The following is a 15,773-nucleotide window of genomic DNA, read 5'->3' as shown; positions in this document are numbered from 1 at the left end:
ATGATTTATTTATTTATTTAGCTGCTCCAGATCTTAGTTGCGGCATGCATGATCTTTAGTTATGGCATGTGGGATCTTAGCTGAGGAATGCGGGATCTAGTTCCCTGATTAGAACTAGGGATCAAACGCGGGCCCCCTGCATTGGAAGCTCAGAGTCTTAACCACTGGACCACCAGGGAAGTCCCAGGGATGTTCTTTTATATCACCCAGTACAGCTATCAGCTTCAGCAAATTTAACCCTGATAATATATCTGATCTAATCTACTGTTCATATTCCAATGTTGTCAGTTTCACCAATTGACTCAATAATGTCCTTCAAAGCAATGTGTTTCCCTCCAGTACAGGACCCAGCCAAGACCAGGCACTGGGATTAGCTGTCATGCCTCTCTAATCCCCAAGTCCCTTTGAAGTAGGTATTTCTTTCCCATTTTACAGGTGAGTAAACTGTGGCCACAGAAGCATAAAGATCCATCCATCCCAGTCACTCACCGGGTTAGTAGCCTAGCTGCTGTAACTCGTCCTGGTCAGCCACAGGGCTCTAAACTCTTTTAAATGTCCAGTACTGAGCTACAGCCTCTTAACAACGATATCACTATAAGAATTTCAAATTTACACACAGCGATGGTGGAAACTTTCTTCTGGGGTCTCCACAGAAAAAAGCTGACCTGGCTACACACCTATCATTGGAAAACATTTCACATCATCTTGTAAAGTTGAAGAGGCCCCTACCCTGGAACCATCCATTCCAGCCCTAGGTGTATTACTCAGGCTTCAGATAAACTCTTGCACATGTGTAAGAATGTTCTTAGCAGCAGTGTTTGCAATACCAAAAACCTGAAACAACTCACATTTCCACTGACCATTAAAGGATAAAGAAACTAGAATGTAGTCTACAATGGAATGCTGTTCAGCAGAGAAAATAAATCACCTGTAGCTTTGTACATGAAAATGAATTAATCTTATAAACATAATGGGAAAAAAGTACAAATTCCAGAATCATACATACAAATAAAATTGACAAACATGCATTATGTTGTCTGGCAACATATATATTACTATATATATATACTAAATGTGTATTTTTATATTATATATGTATACTAAATACATATGTTTACCATGACTTTGTTTTTCTTTATAGATTTATAATTTTACTATATATAGTATTTCATTCCATATATAATATGTATATTATAACTTATATATATAAATTTTGTATAACAAAATATGTATTCACTATATATAGTGTTTTATCTATATTTTCTGTATATTTTACTATATATTTAACTATATATTTATCTATATATACTATATATTTACTATATATAGTATTTTATCTATATATATTTTATAACCATACCTTTAATACTACAAATACTATAATAGACATACAAAATATATTATTTATATGATAATTTTCTTATTTATATAATAAATACTATATAAAATACTATATAGAGATAAAATATTTTCTATATATATAGTAAAATTACAAATCTATGAAGAAAGACAAGGGCGTGAGAAACATAAAATTTATTGCCATTTCTACACAGTTTCAAAATGTTTTAACAATTAGAATCATACGTGTATGGAATCCCCCAAAGTCAGGCCGCCTGTGGAATTCTAGCACCCTGAGGACCACGGTTTGAGAACCATGGGGCTGGCAGCTAGCTAAGATTCTGTCCGCTGAGGTTCTGTTCCTTCTAACTCGATGGAAAAATCACAAGGAAAACGCAAATCTGTTCTAAAAACCCAGCTTCTCTCCAAACTGTATACAGACACAGCGCAATTTTGCAAACAGAAACTTGGACGGTACCCTGCTGTTTCGCAATTTTCCCTCCTAAATCACTTGCTTTGTTTTTGTTTATTTCCTTTTCCCACCATTTAGATTCCTCCTCCCCCAAATCTGTGGTGCCTGGGTTGAGGAAAGAGGAGAGGCTGACCTGCAAACGGGCGTGAGGAAACTTCGGGACCATAAAATGCTCTGAGTCCTACCGACCAGGGCCACGGTTTCCTGGATGCAACTGTGTATCTGTCAAAGCTCCTGCAAGCTGTTTGCAGATACGGGGTTCAGAGCCCAGCACGCAGCATGTCCTCATAACCTGGGTTCCCCACCTCGCAGCGCTTCAAACACAGCAGTGGTGCTGCCGTCCACAGAAGACCAACAGGAAGACCTCTCCCTGACTCGCTTGCCTTTTTTATTTGTCTCCTTTCCACCTCATGTTAGAGGAACACAGCATCATTTCCCACACGGGCGGCTGACGAGAATAAGCTACGATGGGTGCCGTTCTGCGTTTTCCCCGGTACCTCCCTGTCTGTGTTCCTCCGATTTCCTCAGGTCAGCCTTCCACAGCCACGGCCAGGAGCAGGCGTGCCTCTCACCCAAACCCCACAACCACACGAGAGCAGGCTGGCTGGATAAGTGTGGGCGAAATCAGGCCATCAGAGCTAATAACGAATGCCATTTCCTGGGCGCTCACTATGTGCAAATGTCTTGTTTCTTCCTTTTTCTAAATCACAATAAAACTGATAACAAGCCTCCACTCACCTTGCTACGATGAAATTCAATTTTACATTTTGGGGGCTGTTTGTTTTTTCAAGGGCGGTCCTTCAGGCTGTTAAGTTCGGGCCACAGTGCTGACAAACCCACCCAGGCTGGCCCCTGGCTGGGAGGTGAGGTGGGGAGGCTGGGCCTCTGCTCACACCATTACCAGTCAGTCCGCTCCAGCCCAGCAGGGTTCCCGAGACTCTGCTCAGGCTGCTAGGCCGCAACAAAGCTGCCCAACAGCCAGGAGCCACCCCGCTGGAGAGCCTGCCGCCCTGAGACCTCCAAGGGCCACCCTCGGTCTCTGCTGCCTCATCCACTGCCCTCCAGGCTCAGGGACTGGGCACTCCCAGGTTTGAGCCTCCTTCTAAAAACCAGGAGCGAGAGGGCAGACAGCAGAAGCAAGAAGAACTACGATCCTGCAGCCTGTGGAGCAAAAACCACATTCACAGAAAGATAGACAAGATGAAAAGGCAGAGGGCTATGTACCAGATGAAGGAACAAGATAAAACCCCAGAAAAACAACTAACTGAAGTAGAGATAGGCAACCTTCCAGAAAAAGAATTCAGAATAATGATAGTGAAGATGATCCAGGACCTTGGAAAAAGAATGCAGGCAAAGATCGAGAAGATGCAAGAAACGTTTAACAAATATCTAGAAGAATTAAAGAACAAACAAACAGAGATGAACAACACAATAACTGAAATGAAAACTACACTAGAAGGAATCAATAGCAGAATAACTGAGGCAGAAGAACGGATAAGTGACCTGGAAGACAGAATGGTGGAATTCACTGCTGCAGAACAGAATAAAGAAAAAAGAATGAAAAGAAATGAAGACAGCCTAAGAGACCTCTGGAACAACATTAAACGTAACAACATTCGCGTTACAGGGGTCCCAGAAGGAGAAGAGAGAGAGAAAGGACCCGAGAAAATATTTGAAGAGATTAAAGTCGAAAACTTCCCTAACATGGGAAAGGAAATAGCCACCCAAGTCCAGGAAGTGCAGAGTCCCACACAGGATAAACCCAAGGAGAAACATGCCGAGACACATAGTAATCAAATTGGCAAAAATTAAAGACAAAGAAAAATTATGTAAAGCAGCAAGGGAAAAATGACAAATATGGTACTGGCACAAAAACAGAAATATAGATGAATGGAACAGGATAGAAAGCCCAGAGATAAAACCACGCACCTATGGTCAACTAATCTATGACAAAGGAGGCAAGGATATACAATGGAGAAAAGACAGTCTCTTCAATAAGTGGTGCTGGGAAAACTGGACAGCTACATGTAAAAGAATGAAATTAGAACACTCCCTAACACCATACACAAAAATAAACTCAAAATGGATTAGAGACCTAAATGTAAGACTGGACACTATAAAACTCTTAGAGGACAACATAGGAAGAACACTCTTTGACATAAATCACAGCAAGATCTTTTTTGATCCACCTCCTAGAGTAATGGAAATAAAAACAAAAATAAACAAATGGGACCTAATGAAACTTAAAAGCTTTTGCAAAGCAAAGGAAACTACAAACAAGACAAAAAGACAACCCTCAGAATGGGAAAAAATATTTGCAAACGAATCAACGGACAAAGGGTTAATCTCCAAAATACATAAACAGCTCATGCAGCTCAGTATTAAAAAAACAAACAACCGAATCAAAAAATGGGCACAAGACCTAAATAGACATTTCTCCAAAGAGGATATACTGATGGCCAAGAAGCACATGAAAAGCTTCTCAACATCATTAATTATTAGAGAAATGCAAATCAAAACTACAGTGAGGTATCACCTCACACCAGTTAGAATGGGCATCATCAGAAAATCTACAAACAACAAATGCTGGAGAGGGTGTGGAGAAAAGGGAACCCTCCTGCACTGTTGGTGGGAATGTAAATTGATACAGCCGCTATGGAGAACAGTATGGAGGTTCCTTAAAAAACTAAAAATAGAATTACCATATGACCCAGCAATCCCACTACTGGGCATACACCCAGAGAAAACCGTAATTCAAAAAGACACATGCACCCCATTGTTCACTGCAGCACTATTTACAATAGCCAGGTCATGAAAACAACCTAAATGCCCATCGAGAGACGAATGGATAAAGAAGATGTGGTACATATATATATACAATGGAATATTACTCAGCCATAAAAAGGAACGAAACTGGGTCATTTGTAGAGACATGGATGAATCTAGAGACTGTCATACAGAGTGAAGTAAGTCAGAAAAAGAAAAACAAATATCACATATTAACGCATATATGTGGAACCTAGAAAAATGGTACAGATGAACCAGTTTGCAGGGCAGAAATTGAGACACAGATGTAGAGAACAAACGCATGCACACCAAGGGGGGAAAGCAGCAGCGGGGGTGGTGTGGTGTGATGAATTGGGAGATTGGGATTGATATGTATACACTGATGGGTATAAAATGGATGACTAATAAGAACCTGCTGTATAAAAAAATAAATAAAATAAAATTCAAAAATTCAAAAAAAAAATAATAAAAATAAATAAATAAACAAAAACCAGGAGCAACCTCCACCCTGCAGAACGAGGTTGGCCCTCTTGAAAATACTTCTCATTCTTTTAAGATAAGCCTACAGGAAAATAAAGGCATAATTCATCCACCTGATCTTACTGGACCTCTCCCAAGCCTATGAGGTAAATATTACTATTGTTATTCCCATGTCAGAGATAAGGAAACTGAGGCTTAGAGATGACATATAAATTGCCCAAGGTTATCTAGCAAAGGAGGCACTTTAGACCTAGCTCAGGTCTCTCCCGCTCACTCAAGTCCCAGGCTTCCCAAAGGGGGCAGGGAATGTGGCAGAATATCTTCCTTTTTACTAGTTAGTTTAATAGTCACGTTAATGTCATTGAAACATCAGTCGCCATCAAATTCATGATTTCAATGGAAACTCTAAGTTTGGCCTTAAAATGATCTTAAGTTGTTTTGTTTCTTTTGTTTTTTTGGCCATGTCTCGATCTTAGCTCCCCAACCAGGGATTGAACCCAGGCCCACAGGAATGGAAGTGCCAAGTCCTAACCACTGGACCGCCAGGGAATTCCCAAAATGATTTTAAGTTTGTAAATAGGTTTTTGATGTGTTGAAATAACTTTCTAGGCTCAAGTTGGAGCTGCTCCTGCCAAGGGTGCCATGTCAGTAAACCAAGCGTAGGTAAGTAGTCCCCGTAAATGCTCTGCTTGACCAGAAGTGCAGGATATGCATCCGCCAAAACCCCCACGCCAAGCCAACCCCCGTCTCTACACTTACTTCCGTATTCCTTCTCACCCAAACAAGGTTGACTATTTGGCCCCATTCAGATCAGATATTTTCTCTTTTTCTCCTCCTTGTTCTTCATTCTTTATCCTAAGAAAGCGTCCTGTTTTCCGGCCCCATTTTGCAGTGGCACCCTGGAGTCTAAAACTCCCACGGAAACTGTCTTTCTGGGCAGAGGGCCTGGGGAAAGGTATGCCTGAGGTCTAAAGAGTGTGCATGGGGGGAAATACCCATTTTTTTCTCTCCTTTTTCATCTCCTGGCTGTGCCCCAAGGGCAGCCCTTGTCACAGAACTGTGCAGTGGCAGGTGGGCCGCTAAAGCTCTGAGGAACCCCATCTTTCTGGCCAGAGCACCAGAAGAGGGGCCCCTGTGAGTCAGAGGCTGTGGGGAGAATCCTGGAAAGGAGAGGGCTGGAGAAGGGATGCCTGATTCTGGAAATGAGTCCGTACCAAAGCCTGGGCTCACGTCTCCTCTGTGCACACACATCCCAGACCCAAATCAACACAGCAAAGCTGGACACTGGAACCACCACCCACAGAGGCAAAGCAGAACTTGCAGTCTGAGCTGTTCCAGGGCGGCTGCCACTACAACAGCCCAAAAGTCAGTATGTTCCAGAGGATTCTAACAGGATTCAGACCCTAAACAACACAATATTCAAGATGTCCAGGATACAATCTAAGATTACTCCACATATAAAGAGTCAGGAAAATTGACCAATTCTCAAGAGAAAAGACGATCAGCAGATGCCAACCTGGGGGTAACGCAGACGCTGGGATTGTCAGACAAAGACTTTAAAGCAGCTGTTTAAAGTTAAGCTCCATGATGCAAAGGTAAATGTATTTGAAATGAATGGAAAGGTAGAAGTTCTCAGCAGAGAAACAAATAATTTAAAAGGACCAAATGGAAAATTAACAATTAAAAAAAAAATACATGGCCTAAAATTAACAATTCTCTGGAGGGCCTAATACCAGACGGAGATGACAGAAAGAAAAAAATAAGGGAACTTGAAGACAGATCAATAGAAATAACGAACAGAGAGGATAAAAGTTGAAAAAAACAATATGGACTTCCCTGGCGGTCCAGTGGTTAGGACTCTGCACTTCCACTGCAGGGGGCACAGGTTCCATCCCTGGTCGGGGAACTAAGATCCTGCAAGCTGAGTGGCATGGCCAAAAAAAGAAAAAGAAAAAGAAAAAGACAATATGGACAGTTTGAGCATTGTGTCATAGGAGTCCCAGAGATGAGAAAAAGATTGGTGCAGGAAAAAAAAAAATACTCGAAGAAATAGTGGTTGAAAACTTCCCACGAAGCTCCGTGAACACCAAACTGGATAACATAAAAATTAAACAAAACAGAACAAAACCACAAACCTCTACACATCAAACTCAAAGTGCTGAAAACTGAAGATAAAGAAAACATTTTGACAGCAGCTAGAGAAAAATGATATATTACATGCAAAAACACTTGGAATGATCACAGATTTCTCATCAGAAATTAAAGAGGCCAGAAACAGTGGGAAAACATTTTGACAGTGCTGAAGGAGGAAAAAAAAAGAACTGTCAACCCAGAATTCTACATGCAAGAAACCATATTTCAGGAATGAAGATAAAATAAAGACATTGCAGAAGGAAAACAAAGAAAATTCATCAATAGCAGACTTGCTCTAAAAGAGAAGGTAAAGGAAATTCTTTGAACTGAAGGGAAATTATACCAGAAAGATGCATGGATAGGACTTCCCTGGTGGCACAGTGGTTAAGAATCCGCCTGCCAATGCAGGGGACATGGGTTTGAGCCCTGGTCCAGGAAGATCCCACATGCTGCAGAGCAGCTAAGCCCGTGGGCCATAACTACTGAGCCTGCGCTCTAGAGCTCAAGAGCCACAACTACTGAGCCCACGCACCGCAACTACTGAAGCTGGCGTGCCTAGAGCCTGTGCTCCACAACAAGAGAAGCCACCGCAATGAGAAGCCCGGGCACCGCAACAAAGAGTAGCCTCTGCTCTCTGCAACTAGAGAAAGCCCGTGCGCAGCAAGGAAGACCCAACGCAGCCAAAAATTAATTAATTAATTTAAAAAAAAAAAAAAAAGAAGCGTGGATATTCAGGAATGAAGAAAGAACAACAGAAACAGTAAATATATAGGGAGACTATTTTTCTCCTCTTAAGTTCTTTAAAATAAGTATGGTTGTTGGAAGCAAAAGTTATCATGTTGTCTAGTGGGATTTTCAATGTATGTAGATGTAATATATGCAATAATACAACATAAATGGGAAGATAAAGGTACCTAAGTCGTTGTAAGGCTTCTACATTTTACATGAAGTGGTAAAATATTAACTTTAAGTAGACTGTAAAATGTAAGTAATGTATATTATAATCTCTAGAGCAATCACACACAGAAAATAATACATAGAGATGGAACCAAAAAGCCAACCGATGAATTAAAATGGAATTCTAAAAAATATTTGAATAACCCAAAGGAGGCAGGAGAGGGGGAAGGGAGGAACGGAAAACAGAGGGACAAACAGAAAATAACAAAATCATGGACTTAACCCAACCATGTCAAAAATTACATTAAATGTAAATTGTCCAACAATATCAATTAAAAGACAAAGTTCATTACACTGGATAAAAAACAGACAACAACAAAACAAAAGACCCAACCATATTCTGTCTGAAAAAAACTCACTCTAAGTATAAAGACATAGGTAGATTAGAAGTAAAAAGGTGGAAAAAATATATACCATGCAAACACTCATCAAAAGAAAGCTGGTGTGGCCATATTAACTTCAGACAAATTAGACTTCAGAACAAGGAAGATTACTGGGGATAAAGGAGAACATTACATCATTGTAATAGGGTAAATACACCAAAAAATGACACATTACATATAGCAAAACAGTTTGTATGACCACATATATATCACTATGCACGAAAAAGACATAAAAATCCTAAATGTGTAAGCACTTAACAACAGATTTTCAAAATACATGAAGCAAAACCTGATAGAATTGAAAGGAAAAATAGACATTCTATTGGGGAGTGGGGGAGGGGGAAGAAGGATAGGAGAGAACTGAGAGAAATAATAAAAACAAAACAAATATGTGAACTAGTATGTTAATGGTGGTGGGCGCCAAGCAGGACTCATGATCTGTGGGTATGGGTGTGGCATATGTGCCATTCTGTAGAGTGGTGAGGGAAAGACTTGCTGAGCCGAGGCTGTGAACAAAGTCCTAGAAATAATGAGAGCTGATCCATGGGTACCTCGGCTGAAGGAGCGATCCAGTCTGGTGCAAAAGCCTGCAGGTGAGAATGTCCTTGGGAAGCCAGGACAGCTGAGCCCGGGGACCAATGGGAGCCCTGTAGGAGGGGAGGGCAGCAGGCATGCAGGGCACTGGAGGGCATTGCAGGCCACTGTGAGTTTTCTGGCTATCATTTTCAGTGATGGGAAGCCATTCAACGCTTTTGAGTGGAGAAGCGACCTCATATGACTTCCGTTTTTTGTTTTTTTAAAAAAAATAAATTTATTTATTTATTTTTGGCTGCGTTGAGTCTTCGTTGCTGCGCGCGGGCTTTCTCTAGTTGCGGTGAGCGGGGGCTACTCTTCGTTGCAGTGCGCGGGCTTCTCATTGCGGTGGCTTCTCTTGTTGCGGAGCACGGGCTCTAGGCGTGTGGGCTTCGGTAGTTGTGGCTCACAGGCTCTAGAGCGCAGGCTCAGTAGTTGTGGCGCACGGGGTTAGTTGCTCCGCGGCATGTGGGATCTTCCCAAACCAGAGCTCGAACCCATGTTCCCTGCATCGGCAAGCGGATTCTTAAGCACTGCGCCACCAGGGAAGTCCTGGAGTTTTTAATTTTAGGTCCAACTTACCAATGTTTTTTCAAACATCGTGCTTTTGGTGTTGCACTTAAAAACTCATTGCCAATAAGTCAGACAGAGAAAGACAAATACTAGATGTTATCACTTATACGTGGAATCTAAAAAAATAAAACAAAGGAATGAATATCACAAAATGGAAGCCGACTCACAGATATAGAGAACAAACTAGTGGTTACCAGTGGGGAGAGGGAAGAAGGAAGGGGCAAGACGGGTACGGGATTAAGAGATTCAAACTACTATGTATAAATAAATAAGCTACAAGGATATATTGTACAAAACAGGGAATATAGCCAATATTTTATAATAACTATAAATGAAGTATCCTCTTTAAAAATTGTGAATCACTATGTTGTACAGCTGAAACTAATATAATATTGTAAATCAACTATACCTCAAAATAAAACAAAACAAACAAAAAAAATCTCATTGTCAAACATGAGATCACCTAGATTTCCTCCTATGTTACCTCTTAGTTTTTTGTTTTACATTTAGGTCCATGATCCATTTTGAGTCAATTTTTGTTTAAATTGAAGGACAATGTCTCAACTTTTTGTTTTCATTTTTACTGCACATGGATGCCCAATTGTTCCAACATCATTTGTTGAAAAGTCTATCCTTTCCTCACTGAATTTCCTTTGCTCTTTGGTCAAAGATCAGTGGAATGTATTTCTGTGGATCAATTTCTGGGCTCTCTCTCCTGTTCCCTTAATCTATTTTGTCTGTTCTTTCATCAATATCTCACTGTCTTGATTACTACAGCTGTAGTCTTTTTTTTTTTAATATAAATTTATTTATCTATTTATTTTTGGCTGCGTTGGGTCTTCGCTGCTGTGCAAGGGCCTTCTCTAGTTGCGGCGAGCGGGGGCTACTCTTCATTGCGGTGCACAGGCTTCTCATTGTGGTGGCTTCTCTCGTTATGGAGCACAGGCTCTAGGCGCGTGGGCTTCAGTAGTTGTGGCACGTGGGCTCCGTAGTTGTGGCACATGGGCTCAGTAGTTGTGGCACACGGGCTTAGTTGCCCCACGGCATGTGGGATCTTCCCAGACCAGGGATCGAACCCATGTCCCCTGCACTGGCAGGCAGATTCTCAACCACTGCGCCACCAGGGAAACCCCAATAGCTGTACAGTAAGTCTTAAAGTCAGGCAGTGTCATCCTCTGACATCGTTCTTCAGTACTGTGCTGGCTATTACATGTCTCTTCTGTCCATATAAAATTCATTAAAAACTTGTTGATATCTACAAAATGACTTGCTGGCATTTTGATTGGGATTGAACTGAATCTTAAGATCTTTGTGGGAAGAACTGACATCTTAACAATATTTAGAAACATGAAATATCTATCCATAAAGATGAAATATCTTCATTTGTTTAGATCTTTTTTCCATCCATTTTGCAGTTTTCCTCATATAGATCCTGTATTTTGTTACATTTATACCTAAGTATTTCCCTCTCCCTCTCCCTCTCTCTCTCCTTTATCTCTATTGTGCTTTTAATTTCAAATTCCAACGTTCACTGTTGGTATATAGGGAGTCAAAGGACTTTTATATACAAAAATTGTATCCTGCAACCCTGCTATACTTACTAGTTCCAGGAGTTTTTGTTGTTGTTGTTGCTGTTGATTCTTTGGGGACTTTCTTCATAGACAATCATGTCATCTGCAACAATTTTATTTCTTCCTTCCCAGCCTGTATAGCTTTTATCTCCTTTTCTTGCCTCATTATTAGCTAGGACTTCCAGTACAATGTTGATCAGGAGTGGTTAGAATGGGCATCCTTCCTTGTTCATGATTTAGGTGGAAAGCACCTAGTTTCCCCCTGTGAAGTGTGATGTTAGCTGCAGGTGTTTTGTAGATGCTCTTTATCAAGTCGAGGAAGTTTTCCTGTGGGAAGTTGTTGGGGTTTGTTTTTTTGTTTTTCTTGGCCACTCTGCGCAGATTGTGGGATCTTAGTTCCCAGACCAGGGATTGAACCTGCGTCCCCCGCAGTGAAAGTGCAGAGTTGTAACCACTGGACTGCCAGGGAATTCCCAGTTTTGTCTTGTTTTTTAATTAAAAGATATTGGAGGACTTCCCTGGTGGTGCAGTGGTTGAGAATACGCCTGCCAATGCAGGAGACACAGGTTCAATCCCTGGTCTGGGAAGATCACACATGCCACGGAGCAACTAAGCCTGTGAGCCACAACTACCGAGCCCACATGCTGCAACAACTGAAGCTCGCACGCCTAGAGCCCGTGCTCCACAACAACAGAAGCCACCACAAGGAGAAGCCCTCGTTGGACTTCCCTGGTGGTGCAGTGGTTAAGAATCCACCTGCCAATGCAGGGGACACGGGTTCGAGCCCTGGTCCGGGAAGATCCTACATGCTGCAGAGCAACTAAGCCCATGTGCCACAACTACTGAGCCTGCGCTCTAGAGCCCACGAGCCACAACTACTGAGCCCACGTGCCACAACTACTGAAGCCTGTGCACCTAGAGCCCATGCTCCACAACAAGAGAAGCCACTGCAATGAGAAGCCCGCACACTGCAATAAAGAGTAGCCCCCACTTGCCGCAAATAGATAAAGCCCGCACGCAGCAATGAAGACCCAGTGCAGCCAAATAAACAAATAAATAAATAATTAATTAAATAAAAATAAAAATCTTAAATAAAAAGGAGAAGCCCTCGCACCGCAATGGAGAGTAGCCCCCACTCACAACAACTAGAGAAAGCCTGTGCACAGCAACAAAGACCCAACACAGCCAAAGATTTTAAAAAAAAAAAAAAAATTGGATTTTCTCATTTGCTTTTTCTGCATCTCTTGATATATGATTTTTCTTCTTTAGTCAGCTGATGTTGTGGATTTCAGTAACTGATTTTCAAATGTTGAAGCAGGCTGCATACGAGTAAATCCTACTTGGTTATGTCAGACAATCCTTTTATGCGTTACTGGATTCAATTTGCTCTTATTTTGTTGAGGATTTTTGCATCTATGTTCATGAGATGTCGATCTGTAGTTCTTCTTTCTCATAATATGTTTACCAGCTTTTTGTATTAGGGAAATGCTGGCCTCATAGAACGAGTTAGGCAGTGTTCCCTCTGCTTCTATTTTCTGGAAGAGACTGTAGCAAAACAGCATCTTTTTTTTTTTTTTTTTTTCAATTTTTATTTATTTATTTATTTTTGGCTACATTGGGTTTTCGTTGCTGCGCGCGGGCTTTCTCTAGTTGTGGCGAGCGGGGGCTAGCTACTCTTTATTGCAGTGCGTGGGCTTCTCATTGTGGTGGCATCTCCTGTAGTGGAGCACAGGCTCTAGGTGCACTGGCTTAGTAGTTGTGGCATGCGGGTTCAGTAGTTGTGGCTCATGGGCTCCAGAGAGCAGACTCAGTAGTTGTGGTGCACAGGCTTAGTTGCTCCGCGGCATGTAGGATCTTCCCGGACCAGGGCTCGAACCCATGTCCCCTGCATTGGCGGGCAGATTCTTAACCACTGCGCCACCAGGGAAGTCCCCAGCATCATTTTTTTCTTAACTGTTTGATAGAATTCACCAGTGAAACCATCAGTGCCTGGTGCTTTCTCTTTTGAAAGATAACTAATTAGTGATTCAGTTACTTCAATAGATATAGGCCTATTCAGATTATCTATTTCTCCTTGTGTGTCTTTTGTTAGTGTTTTTGAACAATTGATCCAATTCATCTTAGTTATCAAATTTGTGGGCATAGAGCTGTTCATAATATTCCTTTGTTATCCTTTTAATATCTATAGGATCAGTACTGATGACCCTTACTTCATTTCTGATATTAGTAGTTTGTGTCTTCTCTCTTTTTGTTTCTTGGCTATCAAGGCTAGAGGTTTATCAATTTTATTGATCTTATTAAAGAACCAGATTTCATTTTCATTGATTTTCTCTATTGATTTCCCCCCTTTTAGGGGGCACAATGCCATGCACACACTAATCAAAAGAAATCCGGAAGTTAGCCAAATTAGTATCAGACAAAGTAGACTTCAGAGCCAGGGATATTATCAGGAATAAAAAGAAATATTTAAAATGGCAACGGGGCCAATTCATCAAAAAGACAAAGCAATACTAAATGTACATGTACCTAATACAGAACTTCAAAGTACATGAAAGATGTGATAAAACGGAAAGGAGAAATTGTCAAATCCATCATTAGAGCTGGAAGTTTCCAACATTTCTCTCTCAGCAATTGATAGAACACAGGAACAGAAAATCAGAAAGGTTTTAGAAGATTAGAGCAATGCCATCAATCCACTGGACCTCACTGACATTTCCTGAACACTTCACCCACAGCAGCAGTTCAAGGAACATGCACCAAGGGAGTCCACATTCTCGGCAACAAATCTCAATAAATTTTAAAAAGCACAGAAATCATACAAAGTATGTTCTCTGGGGTATTTCCTGGTGATCCAGTGGTTAGGACTCTGCACTCTCACTGCAAAGGGCCCAGGTTCTATCCCTAGTTGGGGAACTAAGATCCTATGAGCAGTGTGGCCAAAAAACCCCCAAAAACACACACAAAAAAGCAAAGTATGTTCTCTGCTCACAACATAATTAAACCTGAAGCTAATTTTGGAAACATATCTGGAAAATCCTCAAATATTTGTAAATTAAGACCACATTCCAAATAAACTATAGGTCTGAGAAGAAATCATAATGGAAATTGAAAACATTTTCAACAGAAAACACAACGTATTATAATTTGTGGGATGTAACTAGAGTAGTGCTTAGAGGGAAAATTATAGCCTTAAATTCAGATGCTGTCATCCTTGTCCCTCCATTACACTGTTCCCTACCAACCTCTCACCAATGATTTCAGCATCATTGCTTAGAAGCTTATTTCATAAGGTTTGCAAAATGTTGCTTCTCTGATTTTACTGACCCTTCTGCATGTATTGGCTAGAATTCTTTTTATAAATAAGTGCTTTCCCTCATCAACTATTTGGCTACCTTGAAATGTAAGGCTAAAATAAGAAAGGCAAGATTAATTGTTTTGCTTGAGTCTTTTATCTATCTTCAGAATGAGACAATGCCCCAGCAATATTCATCTGTGATCAACAGGATTTCCCAAAATAGCATTATGAAGAAATGAATTTAAACACGTCAATCATATACAACTTTTTATTCCTTATGAGGCTCAAATTGTTCCAGTAGGGGGCCTCTTGAAGTCCTCCCCACCCCAAACAACGTATCATAAAAATTTGCCAACATACAGAAATGCTAATAAGAATTTTCCAGTGAACAGTTATAAACCTACCACCTAGATTTCACAGTCAACATTTTTCTCTGACCAACACCACCAATACTACTTATTTTCATCGAACTCTTTTCAGTTTAATGTGTATCCTTCTAGGCCTTTTTCTATGTATTTCACATATTTCCTTAATGTATTAGTCAGCTCCAGCTGCCGTAACAAAATACCACAGACTGGGAGGCTTAAAGCAACACACATTTATTTCTCACAGTTCTGGAGGCCAGAAGTCCAAGATCAAGGTGTTGGCAGGTTTGGTTTCTCCTGAGGCCTCTCTCAAGACATGGGCCGGGGCTATAGCCACCTAAAGACTGGGACTGGAGGACCTGTTTCCACTTCAGGTGTCTGGCAACTTGGTGCTGATGTTGGCCAGGGACCTCAGTTCCTCCACACAGGGGGTCCCACCACAGGCTTGAGCGTCCTCAGGACATGGTGGCTAGCTTCTTTCAGAGCCAGTGATCCGAGAGAGAGAGCCAGGTGGAAGCTTACTGTTTTTTGGACCTACACTTGGAAGTCACATAGCATCACTTCTGCCACATCCTGTTCGTTAGAAATGAGTGATCGGGGCTTCCCTGGTGGCGCAGTGGTTGAGAGTCTGCCTGCCAATGCAGGGGACACGGGTTCAAGCCCTGGTCCGGGAGGATCCCGCATGCCGTGTAGCGACTGGGCCCGTGAGCCACAACTGCTGAGCCTGCGTGTCTGGAGCCTGTGCTCCGCAGCAAGAGGGGCCGCGACGGTGAGGGGCCCGCGCACCGCGGTGAAGAGTGGCCCCCGCTCGCTGCAATTGGAGAAAGCCCTCGCACAGAAACGAAG

Source organism: Balaenoptera musculus, chromosome 15, assembly GCF_009873245.2.
Source record: "Balaenoptera musculus isolate JJ_BM4_2016_0621 chromosome 15, mBalMus1.pri.v3, whole genome shotgun sequence".
In the NCBI taxonomy this organism is placed as follows: Eukaryota; Metazoa; Chordata; class Mammalia; order Artiodactyla; family Balaenopteridae; genus Balaenoptera; species Balaenoptera musculus.
The sequence above is the reverse complement of the archived record's forward strand: the minus strand, read 5'-3'. Positions refer to the sequence as shown.